General features: G+C 34.6%; 1 protein-coding gene across 1 annotated transcript in view; it reads right to left on the bottom strand.

Moving 5' to 3' along the window:
* The window catches only part of LOC142326865 (uncharacterized), a 434,477-nt gene that overhangs the window by 32,883 nt on the left and 382,673 nt on the right, over positions 1 to 18,921 (bottom strand). The window lies entirely within an intron of this gene.

Raw genomic sequence — 18,921 nt, 5'->3', positions numbered from 1 at the left:
TATCAAAACAACGAAATTCAATAAATATTCTTTTAGATTAAATAAACTGATGAATTAATTCATTTGTTTAACAGCTTATTTTCTAAGTCGAAAGTTCTGAGGTTCAAATCCTTTTTTTTTTTTTTCATTTTTTAAACTCCCCCAAGACGACCAGCCCACGCTAAAAAGCTTAACACAGTCACCTCAGGGTTTCATGGCAGCGCAGTCTGCCCTCCCTAGCTCGTCCGAACTCGGACATCCCTTCAGGGTTTCTCGTGCCTCCTCGAAAACATACTAATCACCTCTTCCGGTGATCAGAATTTTTCTCCGCAGGAAGCACCCTTCCTGTCCCTATTGTACCTGATCAAGACACAGATTTCGTTTGCCCTTCACAGTTACGCGTCCTCCCATGCACACCACGAGGGTCCCCCATGCCATCATCGGGGAGCTCCGACCCACCCACTCTTGCGCGTGAGTAGGCCCTAACACCCTAGGCATAGAGGCTTGTGCGCACAACACCCTAAGGCGTTGTGAGTGTTGTCTGGGGTGCCACCAAGTAGACTTAATGGCCTAATAGAGTCAGGAGGGCGCAAGGAATCAAAGCAAATGAGGCAAAAGATAGACTTAGGCATAGATGACAAAATAGATGGCAGGAGGATGGACCAGCCAGACGCACGAAGGAGCTGATTCCAGATCTGGCACTGTGGTTAGATAGGAAACATGGTGAGTTAAATTATCATGTCACGCAGTTTTTTACAGGGCATGGCAATTTTAATGAGTATCTCCATCGTGTTGGAAGAAGGCCAGGTCCAGAATTTATGTACTGTGAGAGAATTGACAATGCAGAACACACATTTTTCTGTTGTGATAGATGGGCGATTAAAAGGAGAAACTGTGGCATAATAGGTATGAGCCCAGCAGAGGTCCTAGTGCACATGTTGAGAAACGAATTAAACTGGAAGAAGGTTACGGAATTTATTGTAGCAGTGTTAACAGAGAAGGATATAGATGAAAGGGACTTGGTTACTAGGGTAGAATAGGGTAGGGTGGACAGCCTCAGTGGTGAGAGGCGGCATGCTGAGGTGTGTCGTTCTCAATGATCCAATGAGGACTCCAAGGGTTTAGATAGGTTCTGATGAAGAAGGTGTACGAAAAGACCCGGTGCCACGTTATGGCTAATCGAGGTATGTCGTGGTTACCATATGGGCAAACAGAAAATCACTCAAAAGAGCTGACACCGGCGAGCCGACCTGCCATGCCGGACGTATATCCGGTAGGCGGGGAGGCTCGTTAGAGTCAACCAGACACTCTCCTGGGTGGCGCGATACCAACCAGTCGGACCGGCCCAGGGGAGTAGAGTGGAAAAAAAAAGCAGAGAGGCTACCACCCTGGCCCCTACACGCATCAAGATGGACTTGTACCTGTCCTCGATCCCCCACGCATTCCCATGACCCCTCATTACTTGTTGCGCCATGTCTCCTTCGCCGTCAGCGGTAGAGCACCGCACACAATATCTCCCCACTCCATGTCCATCGGTATATCCGGCAGCATAATCCAACAACAGCATGAGCAAAGATACATAATACAATCATAAATTCCTAACCTAGCAAAGTACATTAACAACTACAAAAACAAAACACATTTCGACGCCTCTTTTGACATCCAGGGCCGTGTGCACGTTAAGGGGGTTCCTCCTGCCTCTTCGCTGTTAGTACGAGACGAGCCACTCTCTCTACCTCCCTCCATCCATTCTCACTCTGGAGATGTGTCCGACGACGTTATCTGGTGTTAAGGCCACCGGAATCTGACGTCTCTCGTTCTCCCACCTGACACAGTCGAACTAGGTGTGTTCGGCTGTGTCAGCTGTCGCACAGTACCTGCAACCCGCCGTTCTCCTCCTCTTGAAGCGATGCAGATAGCTATTAAAGTTCCCATGGCCCGAAAGTAGTTGAGTGAGGCAGTAGTATCCAACTTCAAAATGCTTACGTCCCACCCAAGCACTCACGTCCGGAATCAGACGCACAGCCCACCGTCCTACCTGGCTCGCCTCCCACCGTTGCTGCCAGATGGCCATGATCTGCGCCCTTGCATTCTCTTTGTTTACGCCTTCAAACCGCAAGCATTGTTCCTCAACCAATAGGTCTATTGGCGGCGTTCCCGCAATGTTGCAGATCCCGCAGAAGCAGCCTCCTATGAGTGGCCTTCAGCTTCCTCCTGTACTTCTGAACCAGTACTGCCCTATTCCATGCAGGGGCCGCATACAATAGGACTGATGTCACGGTTGCAGCTATGACTCGTCGACGTTTCTCTTGTGGCCCTACTGTGTTTGCCATCAGCCTCCAGATAGCCCTCAGCTGTTGTTCTGCCTTCTTTATTGCTTCCTCTACGCTCCGAATGAACGGCGCTTGTCCATCCAGACCCCGAGGTATTTGGCCCTCGAGACTTGGCTTATCTCTGCACCATCGATGGTGAAGCGCATCTCCCTTAGCTGGCGTCGACCTGCAAGCACCAGCGCCTCCGACTTTTCAGGTGCTATTTGCAGACCGTGAGTCACCATCCAATGGTGCAAAATTGCCAAGGCAATGTTTCCATTGGCCTCCATCTGCCTCTCGTCCCTTCCTTTGATCAGTAAGGCCAGGTCGTCGGCGAATCCGAAGACTTCAACACCCTCCGGATAAGCCTGGCAAAGAACTCCATCATATGTGATGTTCCGCAAGAGAGGGCCCAGCACAGAGCCTTGCGAGACTCCCGCTCGCATCTTAAACACCCGTTCGCTAGTATCCGTGAACGTGCACAATTCCCTGTCACTTAAGTAGTAACTAATGATCGCTTGAAGTTGTCCGGAGACTCCTTTCGCCCTCAACGCCTGCCCGATGACCTCCCATGGCAGGCTGTTGAAGGCGTTCCGGACATCCAACAGTATCAAGGCCGGAATCGCTCTTGTCCGCCGCGTACCATTTGCTGCTGCGTCGACAGAGTACATCACCTCACGAATTGCGTGGACCGCTGACATGCCCTTCCGGAATCCAATTTGACGAGGGGAGAGTCCCCCTTGCTCCTGTACATCTTCCAAGAGCCGCCTTTCCACGACACGTTCATACATCTTGCCTAGTGTACTGAGTAAGCACACTGGGCGGAAAGATCCTCGCTGGTCTGGATTCCTCCCCGGCTTGGGTAGAAGTACCAAGCGTGCCTTCTTCCAGCATGATGGGAAAGCACCCCGCGCGAAGGCCTGGTTAAAACAGTCCAGCACCGTCCACGGGAATGCCCCCACCACCATCTTGGCCACCTCCCCTGGAATTCTATCCGGTCCCGGACGTTTCTTGGGGTTGAGCGCTGCCGCTGCTCCCTCCAGCTCCTGAAGCGAGATTCGCCTTGGCTCTCCTATTGGCGTCATCTGCCACTCGACGGCCGGTAGTCTGGGGAAGAGTGATTCCACTATTCCGTTGATTTGCTCTCCTGGGATGACTGGCAGTCTCCTTCCCAGCTTTTTGGTGACAAGCTTATACGCTTGTTCCCAAGGATCTTCTTGCAGCTGGTCAAGGAGACGCTTCCACGACTCACTCTTCGCTCTCCAAATCTCTCGCCTCAGCTTTTTCCTAGACTCTCGGAGCTGTTGGGTCAGCTCTTCCACGTCATTTCTATCCAGCGCCCTACTCCTCTGTAGACGGCGACTTGCCCGTTGCACGTCCGCCCTTACTTCCCTGACTTCAGCGGTCCACCAATAAACCTTCTTCTTGGGTGTCTTGCTTCTTGAAGTTCAAGGTGGCAGGCCTCCTGGACTGCTGCATCCAGTTCCTTATGTTCCCACCTGCGATCCTCATTGAATACTTTCGTGAGCCTCCCCTTCAGCTCCTCGAGATGTAGTCTGTCAACGTACCACGTCGCTTGACTTCTGGCTGGAAGTGGGCCACTCAAATCTACCCACAATCCCCTGTGGTCGCTCACTAGAGGTTCAAATCCTAGTAAAAGCTAATTGCTTTTATGCGGATTTGAATACTATACTAATAATAGTGTACTTGTTGGTTGGGGTTCAATTACCCACACGTCTCACGAATGGTCGGTTTGAGTCTGTACAAGACTACACCTCATTTATATGTCATACATATTATCTTCATCTCACTGGGCCTTGGGAGGTTGCTTATTGTTCGTTAGTTGCACAAATGCAACGTACTCATTAGGAAAACAAAATGAAAAATTGATGATTGGTAAATCTATAGTTGGATCATTTGAAATATCGACTGAATTTTAATAAAATATCGATTTTTATAATAAATTTTTATTGTAGACTAACATTTATGATACCAAGAAGCACATGATTTTTTTATTGCAAAAACCTGATCCCGGACATATTAGTAACGGATGATTGCAGAGATGAAATGCAGGTTTTTCTTCAGTAGAACACATCATGAGCTGTTATAGTCTGTATATGCTTCGGTTAAATATATATGACTAAGTAATTTACCTTGTAAAATGAAAATTTTCTGTACCTCATAAAATGAAATGTTTCAAAATTATAATTTTTTTATAGAAATTTCTGACTTATTTTATTCCAAAATAACAACCAAAGTCTCTATGTGAATTTATTCGAACGTAACAGCACATATTACAAATTATCTACTGTTAATAATTAGTAAAATTTATCAAACAATTTTTATTGAAGAGAACATTTCAGGTTATAAAATAAATTCATTATAAATAAATAATATATATAATTCATTAATAGACAGCGAATTTAATGTTACTAATTAAAAGGTTAAGCTTTCATTTACAAAATAATCTGTACATAATATACAGACTGGTTTTAAACGACTGAATCTTATACAAAGTTTGTTTTACTGGAAGATTTTATTTAAATTTTAACTGATCTACTTCAAAAAAAAAGGTGACAGACTTGAGAGCTGTAGGACTTTCCGGTCACGCGGCTTTATTTTGCATGACTTACACACACGACTTAATTTAAAATATTTATCATCTTATTTAAATACAATATTTTTTGTTTATTTAATTCAATGATTCTAACTAAAGCGCGCGCGCGTATCGTATATCATTTGCGCGGGTGTAGTGATACTAGCGGTCACTTTAAATAAATTTTTACACATTAAAAATTAATCATTTATTTAATTCTACCGCTTACCTGTCACAACTTAGCAGACGACTACAGTAGAATTTGGAGTGTGTTAAGACCCCACTTTGATGGGGAACAAATTTGTGGATCCAACAAGATGCTAATAGAAAAAACGGAAACGAACAAGACCCACGTATTGCTTTCTACAGCGTTTCAAAATTATTACTATTTTCTGAAGTCAGGTTACAATTTAGCAAAAATGTTTTTTTTAGAGTTTATGTTTGTTTTCAAAAATATTTTTTAAAGAATGCAACGAAATTCACCCCTTATACCGTCTTTCTTAACTCTTCAAAATTAAAACCATTTTTGGGGTAGGGATGAAATTTACCATTTTTTTTACAACGTTGTTTAGTTTATTGATATTCATAAAATTATCAAAAAAGAAAAAATATAACCTTAATTATGCAAAATTTGAAGAGGATTTCATTGTTTCCCCCGTGAATTCCTCACCACCTAACCTTTTTCACTATTACTATAGAAATATTACAGCCAGTTTTGGTGAAAATCGGTCAAGTAGTTCTGAAGATATAAGGAGATTTACAAGCCAACATACATACATTAATAGTATATACGTACGCACATTTTTTCGCGAAATTTCATAGCCGTTTTTCGGGTTTCTGGGAACCTCAGCGGTCAATTCGTCGGTGAAAACTAAATATGCCCAATTTTGACCAATGTCGTATTTCGATTTTTTGGTGTCCCTAGTGGTCAATTCGTCAAGATTCGGTAAAAACCGGGCATGCCCAATTTTTATCGATCATCACCCTTCTATTTAGCTATAGTTGCTATATAGATGGGAAAGTAGACCACACAGTTGTAGGACATTCCCGTATCGCAGCTGTAATATCTTTATAATATAATATAATATTCTTCGTTAACTTAATTCAATGATTCTAACTAAAATGCACGCTCATACCGTATTCAATTCGCGCAGTTTTGGCGATACTCGCGACGACGGTCAGCACTAACTAAACCAATGTAATTTAACAACTTACATAAACCAAATTTCACTTGTACAGTCGGAAGACTGGTGTAGGCGCGAGGCATAACGCACTGTAGTCAGCCGGGCGATTGAGGTCGAGATCCACCCATAACGAGTTATTTTTTATACTTTAGGGTGACCTTTCAATACAGCCTCACCCCCTTGATTTTTTAAGTTGCAAATTTAATAGCATCAATGTTCAATATATAAAATAAAAGTAGCCTAACCAAATTAGGTCAAAACTGGTCCAGTAGTTCTGTAGATGTAAGTTCATTAAGAGGCCAACACCGAACACACACACACACACACACACACACGCGCGCGCGCGCGCGCGCGCGCGCGTGCATGCATGCATACATACGAATTACGTATGTACGTGCGTACATACGAACAATAACAATGGAAAATTTCCACTCGTTTTTTTGGGTTCCTTAGATATCAAAACATCAAGCAAGATCCGGTAAAAACCGGATGTGCCCAAATTAGACCGATTACAATTTTTTCCTTTCTAGAACTGTAGTTCTGCTATAGCACTATCTATATGGGAAAGAAAAAGGATTTTATCAGTTCAAGACAAATTTACTTTCTACTATTTTTGTTCCATATTTCATATTATCTAAGCATTAATAAATAGTATCAAAGAACACAAATTTTAACTTAAAAAAATGGGTTCTTTTATACATATAGTTATGTACAAGTTTTCCTGTGACTTTGAAACTTAAATTTTACAATATTAATGGAGCAGTGACTTTCTTTTTAATGTTTTTTTTTTTTTCTCTTAGAATAGCATGAATGTTAACTTTGGCCTTTCCTTGTGGGAGGTCAACAGTTCGACACTAGGCTGAACTGTCACCACTAGTTTATAGTTGGATATTTATTAACAACAAATTCTGGCTTGGTGTTTCAGAAATATAATTGTCTCCAGGTATATTTGCTACATTCATTTACACTTCATTTACACTCGTACATATCATCCTCATTCATCCTCTGAAGTATTATCTGAACGGTAGTTACCGGAGGCTAAACAGGAAAAAAAGAGGAAAGGTATATTTGCTACACGAACAGATACTAAAATTGCTTGTGAGCTCCCGATTCAACAAAACTGAACAGGAAAGATATCTGAAAGCATTAAGTGTATCATAAGCATCTGTCCAGCAATTAGACTATTAGTAATAAAGATTATGTTTAAAAACAAGTAAAATAAACATTAACCTACGTTTTATTGAGTATAAGATGTATTATTTTTCTATATTAAACTCATAAAAAATACAGATACACTAAAAAAGTAAATAGTGTTGTTATTACTGTTTACAATATAATCTTCAAATCAAAATTTGTTGAAGATAGTATTTAAATATTGTATTACAAGTATTTTTGTTTGAGCGTTGATCTGCTATTGACTATATTCGCTTTCCGACTTAATTAAATCCAGGGACAAAAAAAATAAATTTAGTAAGGCTGGATAAGTTGATAGAATATAAAGAGTCATTCAAAGAATACAACTAGTACAATCCCTCCTAGAAGTTGTCTAAAGAATAACCATTGCAGCATAAAGCTGGATTACAGACAGATACACGCTTACGAGTATACGTGTTCATATATTCTACAGTTTTTGAGACCATTCCAGCAGACGGTCGAGATTACCAACAATTTTAATGGAAATACTTATTCCATTCACAACCATAAAACTGTTAATAGATTTTGTGAAACTATGTACCGTAATTTTATAATTAAAACACGTCGTTCACTAAAAGAAGTTAACTTTACAAAACAAACTTTACTGAGAACTGAAATAGAAATTTGTTTTAACTTTCCTTTTGAAACCGACCACCGGAAATTTTTTTAAATCCTTAAATAGCAGGTAAAAATCTGTTTTTAAATATTTATAACCATTTTCTTTTCTTAACCAGAATCTTTTAACAAAGTTGTGGAACGTTGAATCTGCACTACTGGAAAAATAGGCCGCAGTATAAATTATATAACAATAAAGAAATTACTTGATTTTTACTTCAAATAAATTAAAACTTTCAAGATTTTATAAAAAATGACAAAGTTTCATATGTAAAATCATACTTTTAGTTTGTATTATTTTTATTTTTGATTAGAATTTTTTTGTTCAGTTTTAGGTTTTCTTCACTTGTATTATTCATACAAATAGTATGGTTATAGGAGTAGTAGTTTTATTTTTAAAGCTGATCACTTTGCATAAATAAATTGAAAAGGACGCATACCTACAATTATTTACTCGTTTTTTGTCCGTCACTCTCGTTATAGACACGTAAAAGATGAAAATCACTGAAAATCGTAAAAATGGAGCACAATCTTCTTATGTTTCTTTTTAAAATATCTTTAAATACATTACGCAATAATGTCGCTTATGTATTTAAAAAGAGGAAAAAGTAAATACATTCATGATAGGATTTAGTTTAAATATAAAATTTGTTTGCAGACCACTTGTAATTTTACAACTACAACTTATGTATGTGGCTGGTAATAATTAATAAATAATTTAGAAATTTAGTAGTTTTAAGAAAACCGTTAAATTGAATGAAAGTTTCTCTATTACTTTTCATGATATTTTTTGGATGTTTCACAAATTTTTATTCGTTTTAAAATTGTATAGTTTCATTTATGAAAAATAATTCTGCAAACCATAAAATTTGCTTGTTTTGTAATAAATTTAACAATTTTATATCTATACTGAATTAATAAAATTAAAATTAAACTATTGAGTGATTGTGGAAGGTTTAACCAGAGTTAAAAATAGTTTTACTGTGTTGGCAAAACAGTAACCACTTGCGAAGGACATCGTTCCTGACTGATGGCTGCCGAGAAGGTATTTCCACCAGATTCATATACTTTTTTGTGTTTTAATATCTTTTTTATTTAAAAAAATTAATTGCAATATATAAGGTAAATAATACGTAGCTAGCTTGGTTGACCAAGTAAGTTTATATCCCATTTTAAGTCAATCTCTTGGCACATTGTATATTATTGACGCAGTAACGGCTAAATTTGTTTTCATATTAGTATGAGATTAATGAGTAAGGAAGGGACTGCTTTTAGGTGAATGAACGAATTTTCATAAAATTTTCCTTTTCAGAATTATGGCTGTTGGCTTTATTAGTTATTATGGAGAAAATATTTGATGGAGGGGAAATTTCCATCGCCAACCAATCGCTGCTGCAGAGGAGAGGCCTCTGCAGCAGTCTCTCCTTTCTGCTGCAGGGCCTCCCCTCCACTCTTGACGCGACCAACTATTGGTCACATACTCTTACCAGTCTACTGTACTTTTGAGTGGTTACTCTTTAGGTAATTATTTTACTCTTTTTATACCTGTGGTTTATCTTTAAGACCATTCTCAAACTGCTCTACAGCATCGTGTTTTTATCTATTAAACACGTAAACTTACATACTTATTTCTATATTGTCTTTGCATAAATCAGCTTATTACAAAAAAATGCTTGATTTCAAATGCTCTCTCACACACACACACACACTCTCTCTCTCTCTCTCTGTATATATATATATATATATATATATATATATATATATATAAATGGTATTTATAATCTATAAAAAAAGATGTTCTGACTGACTCATAATCAATGCTAAGAAAAATCTATTGAAGATAAATTGATATACACGTTCTTGTTACAGTATAAGTGCATACTAAGAAAGGATATTTTGAAATAAATAATTTAAAGAGTTAAAATAGAATTTAATTTTTTTTTAAAAACCCGACTACTTTTTGGCTTTTTGGTAAGAAATGAAGTATCAACTTGATTATGGTTGAGAGTAATCTTCATGTGAATGTCTAAAAAGCCATTTATAATTTTTTTTAAATTTAACCTTGGAAGGGGTAAAAAAAAAGATAAAAAACGTTGAACAATGATTGAAAATTTTCCCCATTTCTGACTATACTAAACTAGATATTCAGTAGATTTGGGCTAGCAAATACTCTCAGATAAATATCTAAAAACTATTTTCGGGGTTTTTTTAATTCCATTTTTTAACTGTTGTGACGGTGTACGACGTGACGGCTCAGCCAAAATAGCTACTGCTACTGTTACTGTATATGTAACACAGCTGGGTTGCACCTGCCCCCATTTACTTGAGTAAAAAATATAAAATTTAAAACTTAAAAAAAAAACGAGAAACGAAGCACTGTTTAGTTGAGTAAAAAATTTTAATTTTTAAACCGTTAAAATATATTAAAACAACCTTCGTTCAATTAATTATGGTAAAAAGAAAATTGCAAAATCATTGATTTTTAACCACAAATGAAAAGAAACATTGAAATATACTGAAATTAAAAGTTACATTCTCTATTAATAAAACTATAAATCATATTCACCTTAGGCAAAATTCAAGTAAAAAAAAGTTTGTGGATTCTAACCATTTCGCATTATTCAAATCAGTGATCATCTGTAATGTTGCTTTTGGGGGGGAATTTGAGATGCTTTAAATCATGGATAAAAGTTTTTTTTTAATGTATGTAATTGAAAAACTTGGTTGTGCCTTAAAATCGAAATATATATATATATATATACATATAATTGAACAAATTTTATACGAAATTATTAACTTAAAAAAATAAAATCAAATAAAAAGATAGAGATTATAACATATAGAAAGAGAGATTTTTCTATTTATAAAGTTAGATGGAAAAATGTTTGAGAACGAAGTTACGTATAGCGTGAAACAGTACGGCTTAGCATACAAAGTAATCTAACTGCAGTCTGACAAAAAAGTTCACCATTGTATATATATATATATATATATATATATATATATATATATTCGTGCATAGCGTAAGTTTATGCATTAATTTTAATAAAATAAAATATTGTTTTGATGTCAAAAGGGAATTTCCTTTGTTTTATTTTTTATTCTCTTTCTTCATTTTGTTTTTACTTAACTATCTTACTTTTTACTGAATAACAAATGCATGACTAGTGTATTAGATAAGTTTATATTAGAAAAACTGTAACGAAAAAAATTTCTGAATAGATTAATTGCATGTAATTTATTTGTTTATGTATGACTGTATTCATTGTTTCCTTTTAATTGTAAAAGTTGTAACATAATTTTTAAAGTACAATTATTTACAAATAGTACTAGCGGTTCATAATCCTACTATTCAAAACTGCTTATAAATAGTGCTTTTATATATTCCCTTTTTTAAAATGACTATTATTTAGCGCAATAAAAGAAACTAATTTCCCTTATCGTAATTCTAAATGTATAATAAATATTATTCACCTTTCTACGTTTGTTACTTTAAGAAAATTAATTAAAATAATCATTTAAAAAAATAAGAAAGTTTCGTCATAAATATGAATTAATTTTTTACCCACATAAAAAAAAAAGTGATTGAAGTAAATGAGTCCATTAATTAATGCATGCTTATAACAATTGTAAAACTAACAAATAATAAAAATTCTTGCGCAAGAAGATCGACTTCCCGTTATTTTATTTTGTATATTATTTTTGCCCAAGAAATACACGAAACATAAATTAAATGAAAAAACTAGAAAAAGGTATATTTTTCGTTTTTATAAAAATTAAATTATTACAACCGTAATAAAATGAGTAGACCCTTACACACAAGCATCAAGTTTGCTCAGTCACTACCATGATCCACTACTTAAGCGAGTGAAAAGTACACCAATCTAAAATCAACATAACTTCAAATTGAGATTATTTTGTCTGTTGTGAACCTGAAATTGGGCGTAAATGAAGAATGACTTAAACAATCTTCATAAAATTTTCACATGCACAACTTCAGATAAACTATTACATCATATTTAAATTTCAATGAAATTCATTTAGTAGTTTTGGAGATTTACGAAACACAAATTTTATATATAGGCCTATATAAATATATTTATACATATTAGGAAATCCTAATCTAATTGAATTGTATCTTCGTACTTTTCATACTTCAAAATGTAAATTAAATTTAATTTCATCCCAAATCCCACCGTGCGTCCGAAAGTAACACCGTACTTTTCTTCAAATATCGGTAAAAAATTAAAATCTTTGACTTTACTGATATTAAAATGATTTATTCGGAACATTTTTTCAAACACTAAATTTAGCAATTATCATATCATGGAAATCTTTAAAATATTAAAAATACAATACACAAAAATTAGTGACCTCTTCCAAACAATACGGTGTACACCATACATGAGAATGTACTTTATAATAATAAATTATAATATGAACGCAACATGGCGTGATAATCTGACAAATTTGAAGGTGGGAAGTATATACTGAAACACATTAACAAAGACACATAATGGATTGTAAAATTTGTATTTCTAACTTGACATGGATTTGTATTTACCATCAATAAACCAAAGAAATTTAACTAAACATAATAATAAAACAAAACATGTTAACTGATAAAATTTTTATAATAATAATTTATTTAATATTTTCCAGAAATTATTATATATCAAAATTAGAATTCCGTAAAACAGAATTATTGAACAATTTTTTTCCGGACTTAATAACAATATGCAATAAAGATTTTTTTTGTAATCATTTGTAGAAAAAAGTGTTAACTTTAAAAAAAAAATCAAATTTTTTTTATATACTAGGTTATGGTGTCTACAAAGCAGATTAAAACATTTTTTACGGTTTAATTTTGTTTTGTATTAATGTTTGCTTTATAATGATTTTAGTTGATTAAAATACGCTTATCCATAAATAAGTTATTATTTTGTTTTTTTCAATTAAAAAAAATAAAAACACACCTTGAAAAGTTATCAAGCGATCTACATTTAAATGATACACTCCTTTTAAGCAGTTTTTATGTTTGGCTTTACAATCCACAGATTAACGAATTATGTTACCTCAGAATAATCTGAGGTAGAAAAGTAGATCAATGTATAAACATTGATCTATTTTTGAAATACGGAACTCGCATGTTATTAAACGTAAAGAAAATAAACGAAGATAGTTCTTAGCATAGGGTCTCGTCTGATGCGCGCTAGTGAAATTAATCGCTTATAAGAATATTCTCCATCTAGTTTTGATGTATGGGTGATAACTTACTGGCTAAGCAATTAATTCTGCAGTAGATGAACTCAATAGTTCCAATCAAAATGTTTGCAGATAACTGACTCTCCTGGGTACATTATTAATGAAATCTACAAGTCTGTAAACTTTCCGACAATGACAACCACTAAATACTATAAACCCGTTTCAGACGAAACGGTGTAGAAATCTTGTAACCCCATGCCATATTATATAAACTAATTTCTACTGGGAGTGTCCCTACTGAATGTTGATCTCCTCGTTACACTTCACAGTATCTTGTATCGATTAAGCGTTTTATCCGAAAAATGAAATTACTTTTGACTAAATCTTTTTCTATGTACATTTTTTTTCGTAAAACCTGTATTTCTATTATGGTTTTTTCACTATGTAAGTCCTTAATTTATGGGCTTTATTATGTTAATAAATTATTATTACAATTATTTTTAAATTTAATATACTAAGCATTTGGCACCATTTGTTAATTTAAATTCAAATGTATAATTAATTGTATTTAAATTAAAATCGTTACGTTCATAATACATCTTACGAACATGAATTTACGGTCTTATTGACGTACAATTTAATTTTATTTTTTGACGACCGACTATTATGAACGTAACAGTTGTAATTTAAATACAATTATGCATTTGAATTTGAATTAACATCTTTTGGGAAATCCCTGATGATGGAGTTAACGGTTCCGAAAGTAATCGTATATATACTTTAAAAATTCTTGGTAAGTAGAACTTTATTTTATACGCGTATAATTATTTTTAAATTACCAGTACATTTTTTTTATTGTTTTGTTTAATTAAAAAAAAGAAATGAATATTCTTTTTTCATTATATTAAAACTAGCTCTACCCGCCACGCTTCGCTGTGGCACATCATGGTTGCATGGATGAGAAATGAGAAACAAAACAAAGCATACGTTTCATAGAAGTTTAATTTTGCAATACTTGTGGATATGCAATATTTTTTTGTTTTTCCACTGTCTGCGTAGATATAAAGGTTATCTGGTTTGCCGACTCGGGAACACGCAACATACAGTTGCCCATGTGAGAAGCAATCCGCATTTAAATCTAAACCACACAATTCTAAAGATTGACCTTGAGCTTTATTGATTGTGATTGCAAATGTCAATCGAATTGGGAATTGCAATCTTTTAAATTAAAATGGTGTATCCGTCGGGATTATGGGTATTCGAGGAATGAGGACATCTTTACCTTTAAAAGGCCCCGTTAAAATCGTTGCTTCCACTACGTTATTCATCAATTTCTTAACTGCAAGTCGCGTGCCGTTGCAGAGTTTTGGCTGATTAATATTCCGCAACAGGATAATTGTGATTTTTTGATCGGAACCGTTGCTAGAATCAATCTAATGAGTATTGTTTTCCCAGTTCCTTCTGGCGCATCTAAGAAGAAAGTCTCCCCAACTCCATCACTTATCATTTGCATTATGCGATCATAAATGCCTTTCTGTTCACGCGTTAATTTGGGAATGTTTGATTGGACATATGAATGAAGAATACCAATGTTGTAACTCTGTTCACGGCGTAAATCCACATCAAATGAAGCAATCGCAGCTCGGGTGCGTGCTGGCATTCCCAATTGACTAAGAACTTTATTTGCAATATCTAAGCACTTGTCTTCAATATTTATCAATGCTTCGTTGTAAATGCTTTCTGTAAATTCCATGGTCATATTGGTATTTTCTAGGCGTACTCTATGGAAAATATCCTCAGCTATATGCGATCGTTATCTTTCCCATAACTCTGTGGAAGATGAAGGGAAGCAAGCGGTCAATATAATTGCGAATAATGTGCGAATTTGGTTTGGATGTGCAGTGTTGCACGCGTCATTAATACATATATCCCACTGTTGGTCGTTTTCTAATAAATTCAGAGCTTGATGAAAGGCGCAGCTCAATCACGAAACGATAACACAAAAGTACCTCGATTAAAGTGAATATTTAATTCAGATTGTATAATAATCTGAATCAGATGCAAGTGGATACGTTTTTTTTTTTTTTGTTAATAAACAATGTAATTGCTAACAGGTATTGTTTCACATGTGACTGCTGTTGTCGTTAGCTAGTATGGCGAGTGTTCCCCTCGCTTCCGGCAGATGGCGCGGTCACTGGTACACAACTGACCGTTAAAAAAACTGTTTTCTCGCGGTCGCGGGTATGTGACTGATGCGAAAAATAGACAAAAACAATCTTTGATGTGGGTTATATATCGTGCTAAAATTTGAGCTCAATCGGTGCAGAACATTTTGAGTTTTAAACGCTTACAAAAGCAGAGTAATGCTTACAGAATAATCAAACGGCGTTAATTTCAAATAGTAATAAACTGCTAACGTAAGTAGAAGTTGAGCTGCTTCAGTGTACAACGTGATTCTCGAGTATGAATCTACTAATGAATTACGGTCTCCAAAGAAAACAAAACCCCGCATGTCAATTGAGAAAAAGGTGAGATCTTGATAAAAACGCGATTCGTAAAAAAATTACTAGAATTTGAATTATTTAGAAATAGTTTAGCGGTGTATTATGTCCTTTGGAAGAGAATTCGGTTATTGTCTTCGACAACGCTTCTTATCATTAAACGAAAAGAATTCCAGCCGTGTTATAGAAAAACAATGATATCAAAATGTGGTTTAGTTCAAAAGGAATAATTTTTGAAGAGGTTTAAGTTAATGTTCAATCATTGCAAAGGGTTTCGCATATTAAAAGTAATTATAGTCCGTATAAAATTGGTTTGACACACAACGCCATATTGGTAAGTCGTGTTTTTATTCGGCTCCTAACGAATATGTTTGCTGGCCTCCGTAATGCGAGTGGTAACGTCTCGGACTTTAATCCGGTGGTTCCGAGTTCGAATCTCGGTCAGGCATGGCATTTTCATACGCTATAAATCATTCATATCATCACCAACTGCGGTTGTCCTTCTTCGTGGCTTTTCTTTTTGTTTTGGTGTTGTTTTTTTTTTAATAAAATACATATGTTTTAGCTGTTAAATATAATTCAAAGAAATTTGGTCGTTGTGTTTGACAGCGGCCATCTTGCATTGATCTGATTGGTTTTCCTTTGTTTACATTTCCAAATTAAAAATGTACAAATTAAAATAGATAGATAGATTTATTAAAAATATATCAAAACAAACAATCTTTGATGCGGGTTATATATCGTGCTAAAATTTGAGCTCAATCGGTGCAGAACATTTTGAGTTTTTGAAGCCGTACATAAACGAACTTAACATTTTTATATATATAGATAACACTTGAATCAAAGTCATATATTTTTGTACTTATATTAAAATATAGAATTTTCAATATAATTCATCCAGTTAATGAAAGTTTTGGTAAGACAACACAAAACATTCTGCAGCTACGTATACTTACAAATTTGAGTCACAAAATAATTTAAAAAAGCATTTTCAAATTAGAATAAAAATTTTCATTTACGTTTATATCTATTTACTAACCGAGAAGGGCGAGCGAAGCATGCTCTCCCCGTTTAGCCGGGGACTTCCTTCTAGCCCGTTGTGTTTGTTATCCTCTTGGTTGTGGGAAAAATACTGATAAATAACAATTAAAGTATACGGACTTTACAAATACCTGAATAAGAAACAAAATTACAAAAGACAGAGTAATAGTAGCTAACCTTCACAGACTTTTGAGAGGAAAATTCACAACTCCAGCCACAGGGAAGCTATGGCCTCAACCTTCCCTGGGACAACACAAATCTATACTTTAAAATCGATGACTGAAAATCTTGATAAAACGAATCTACCCTGAATATATGAAAACAATCGGTCGGTTTGTTCTGGTGTGACGCTGTTGGAATCGCACACGTAGTACTTGCCACAAACTTTTTACTTATATATTAGTTTAATTTTTTTTTATTTACGTTTGGTTAAAGTACTGTTTACAATGCCGGATTTGGCTCCGTGTGACTTCCACTTCTTCCTTACCACAAGGGCGATCTCAAAGGTAATAATTACACCAGTGACAATAAAGTGAAGAAAGCTGTGGCCACTTGGATCCGAGAAAGGCCGCCAGAACATTTCAGTGACGGGATGTAAAAACCTGTCACAGGTTGGGAAAAGTATATCAGTGTAAACGGGGATTATATTGAAAAATAAATACAGAATTTTGTAACTAAGGTGTTGCACTTTTATTCAATTTTTATTTCTTTCAATATCTCTTTCCATTCCCATGCTACGCATATATGTGCAAAATTTATCAGCCAAGCCTCGTAAAATCTCCACTCTCACCGAGTACTACAGTAAAAAAATCTTATCACACTGTGGTGTAATATGATTTTTATAATGTAGTATATCATACATATACATATATATATATATATATATATATATATAGAGAGAGAGAGAGAGAGAGAGAATATTATTTTTACTTTCTTCGCATTATAGCTCGAGTTTGCTGCAAAATCAGTCAAAAATTGGGGTATGAATATTTTTTCATTTCTCCACTCTCATGACCCAGGGATCTAAAAAATCAAAAAAATTGGGAGTGATTTTCACACGTATGTACATTTGTTTTATTAGGAATTACTTCTTTATAAATTATTTTTCTTTTATCCCCACACAGAAAGGGGCTCCCTTAAAATAAAAAATAAATTATTTTAAATTTGGGAACTTTGATGCTTCTTTGGTAATCAATGCCAGGTTTTTAAAATCTGTACATAAAACAGTAGAGTTAAATACTCAAAAAAAGAGGCTTTATACACCTTTAAGTTGGTAAGAATCAAATATGGATTCTGTCATTAGAATTGTCTGATCCAGGAAGAATTTTATGCACGATTTCTTCACTGTTTTCTACCGATCCACATTCGTTTATCAGTCAGGCTAAAACCAGTTGTACTTGATTATAAACAACTTGTAGTGATGTTGGTAAAGGGTTATCAACGATTATCAGATGTGCTTCCGTTTCACTGGGAACAAATTTGCGAAAAATTCAAAAGGAATTGGAATTTAAGTGCAATCGGCTAAGTTTATTTCATGCACTTTCTGAAGATTATTTTGACAGAATGATAAGATTCTGTGAAGGAATTGTAATTCGTACAGCAGTTCATGATAGGATTATTTAGCTCAGTGATATGGTTAGATAAAGAATGCTTCGAACTTAATACTATATTAGTAAATTATATTAAAACACAAATATAACTTTGCGCAGGTTATATCTGATTTTCCATTTCTGCATTTTAGATTCGGGGTCTATAATCTAAAAAAACTTTTTACACATTTGTTGATAGCTCTATATACTCATATGAAGCATAGACTTTTAAAAGATTTTGACAAAACATTTAACGGAGGGAAATAAATAAATTAATATATAATTATAATTTAAAATATATTATATATATATATATATATATATATATATATATAATATAATATTATTTAATATAAAATATTATATATAATTAAGAACAAATAAATTAATATATAATTAATTTTCAGAGGAGGGGGTTGATTTATGGAGAAATTTTTTTTTTGATCTGTTATATATGAATTGCTGGTAACAAATTTGCTTTAATAAATTTTTCTCTAAAATGCCCCTAACGAAAATCAAAATTGTGTTTTCCCCTATCCCCCACTCCCTAATAGAATTTTGAAAAAATGAATATGATCAATGACACATATACAGAAATATTTAAGATAAATTTGAAAAAACCGGTTTGGTCAATCGTAAGATATAAGGCCAAATGTAACGCAATAGATATAAATAACTGGTTTTCTTGGTCTAGATGAACTAGTT

Source organism: Lycorma delicatula, chromosome 6, assembly GCF_047948215.1.
Source record: "Lycorma delicatula isolate Av1 chromosome 6, ASM4794821v1, whole genome shotgun sequence".
NCBI lineage: Eukaryota > Metazoa > Arthropoda > Insecta > Hemiptera > Fulgoridae > Lycorma > Lycorma delicatula.
Note: the sequence above shows the minus strand (reverse complement) of the source record. Positions and strands in the feature narration are given on the sequence as shown.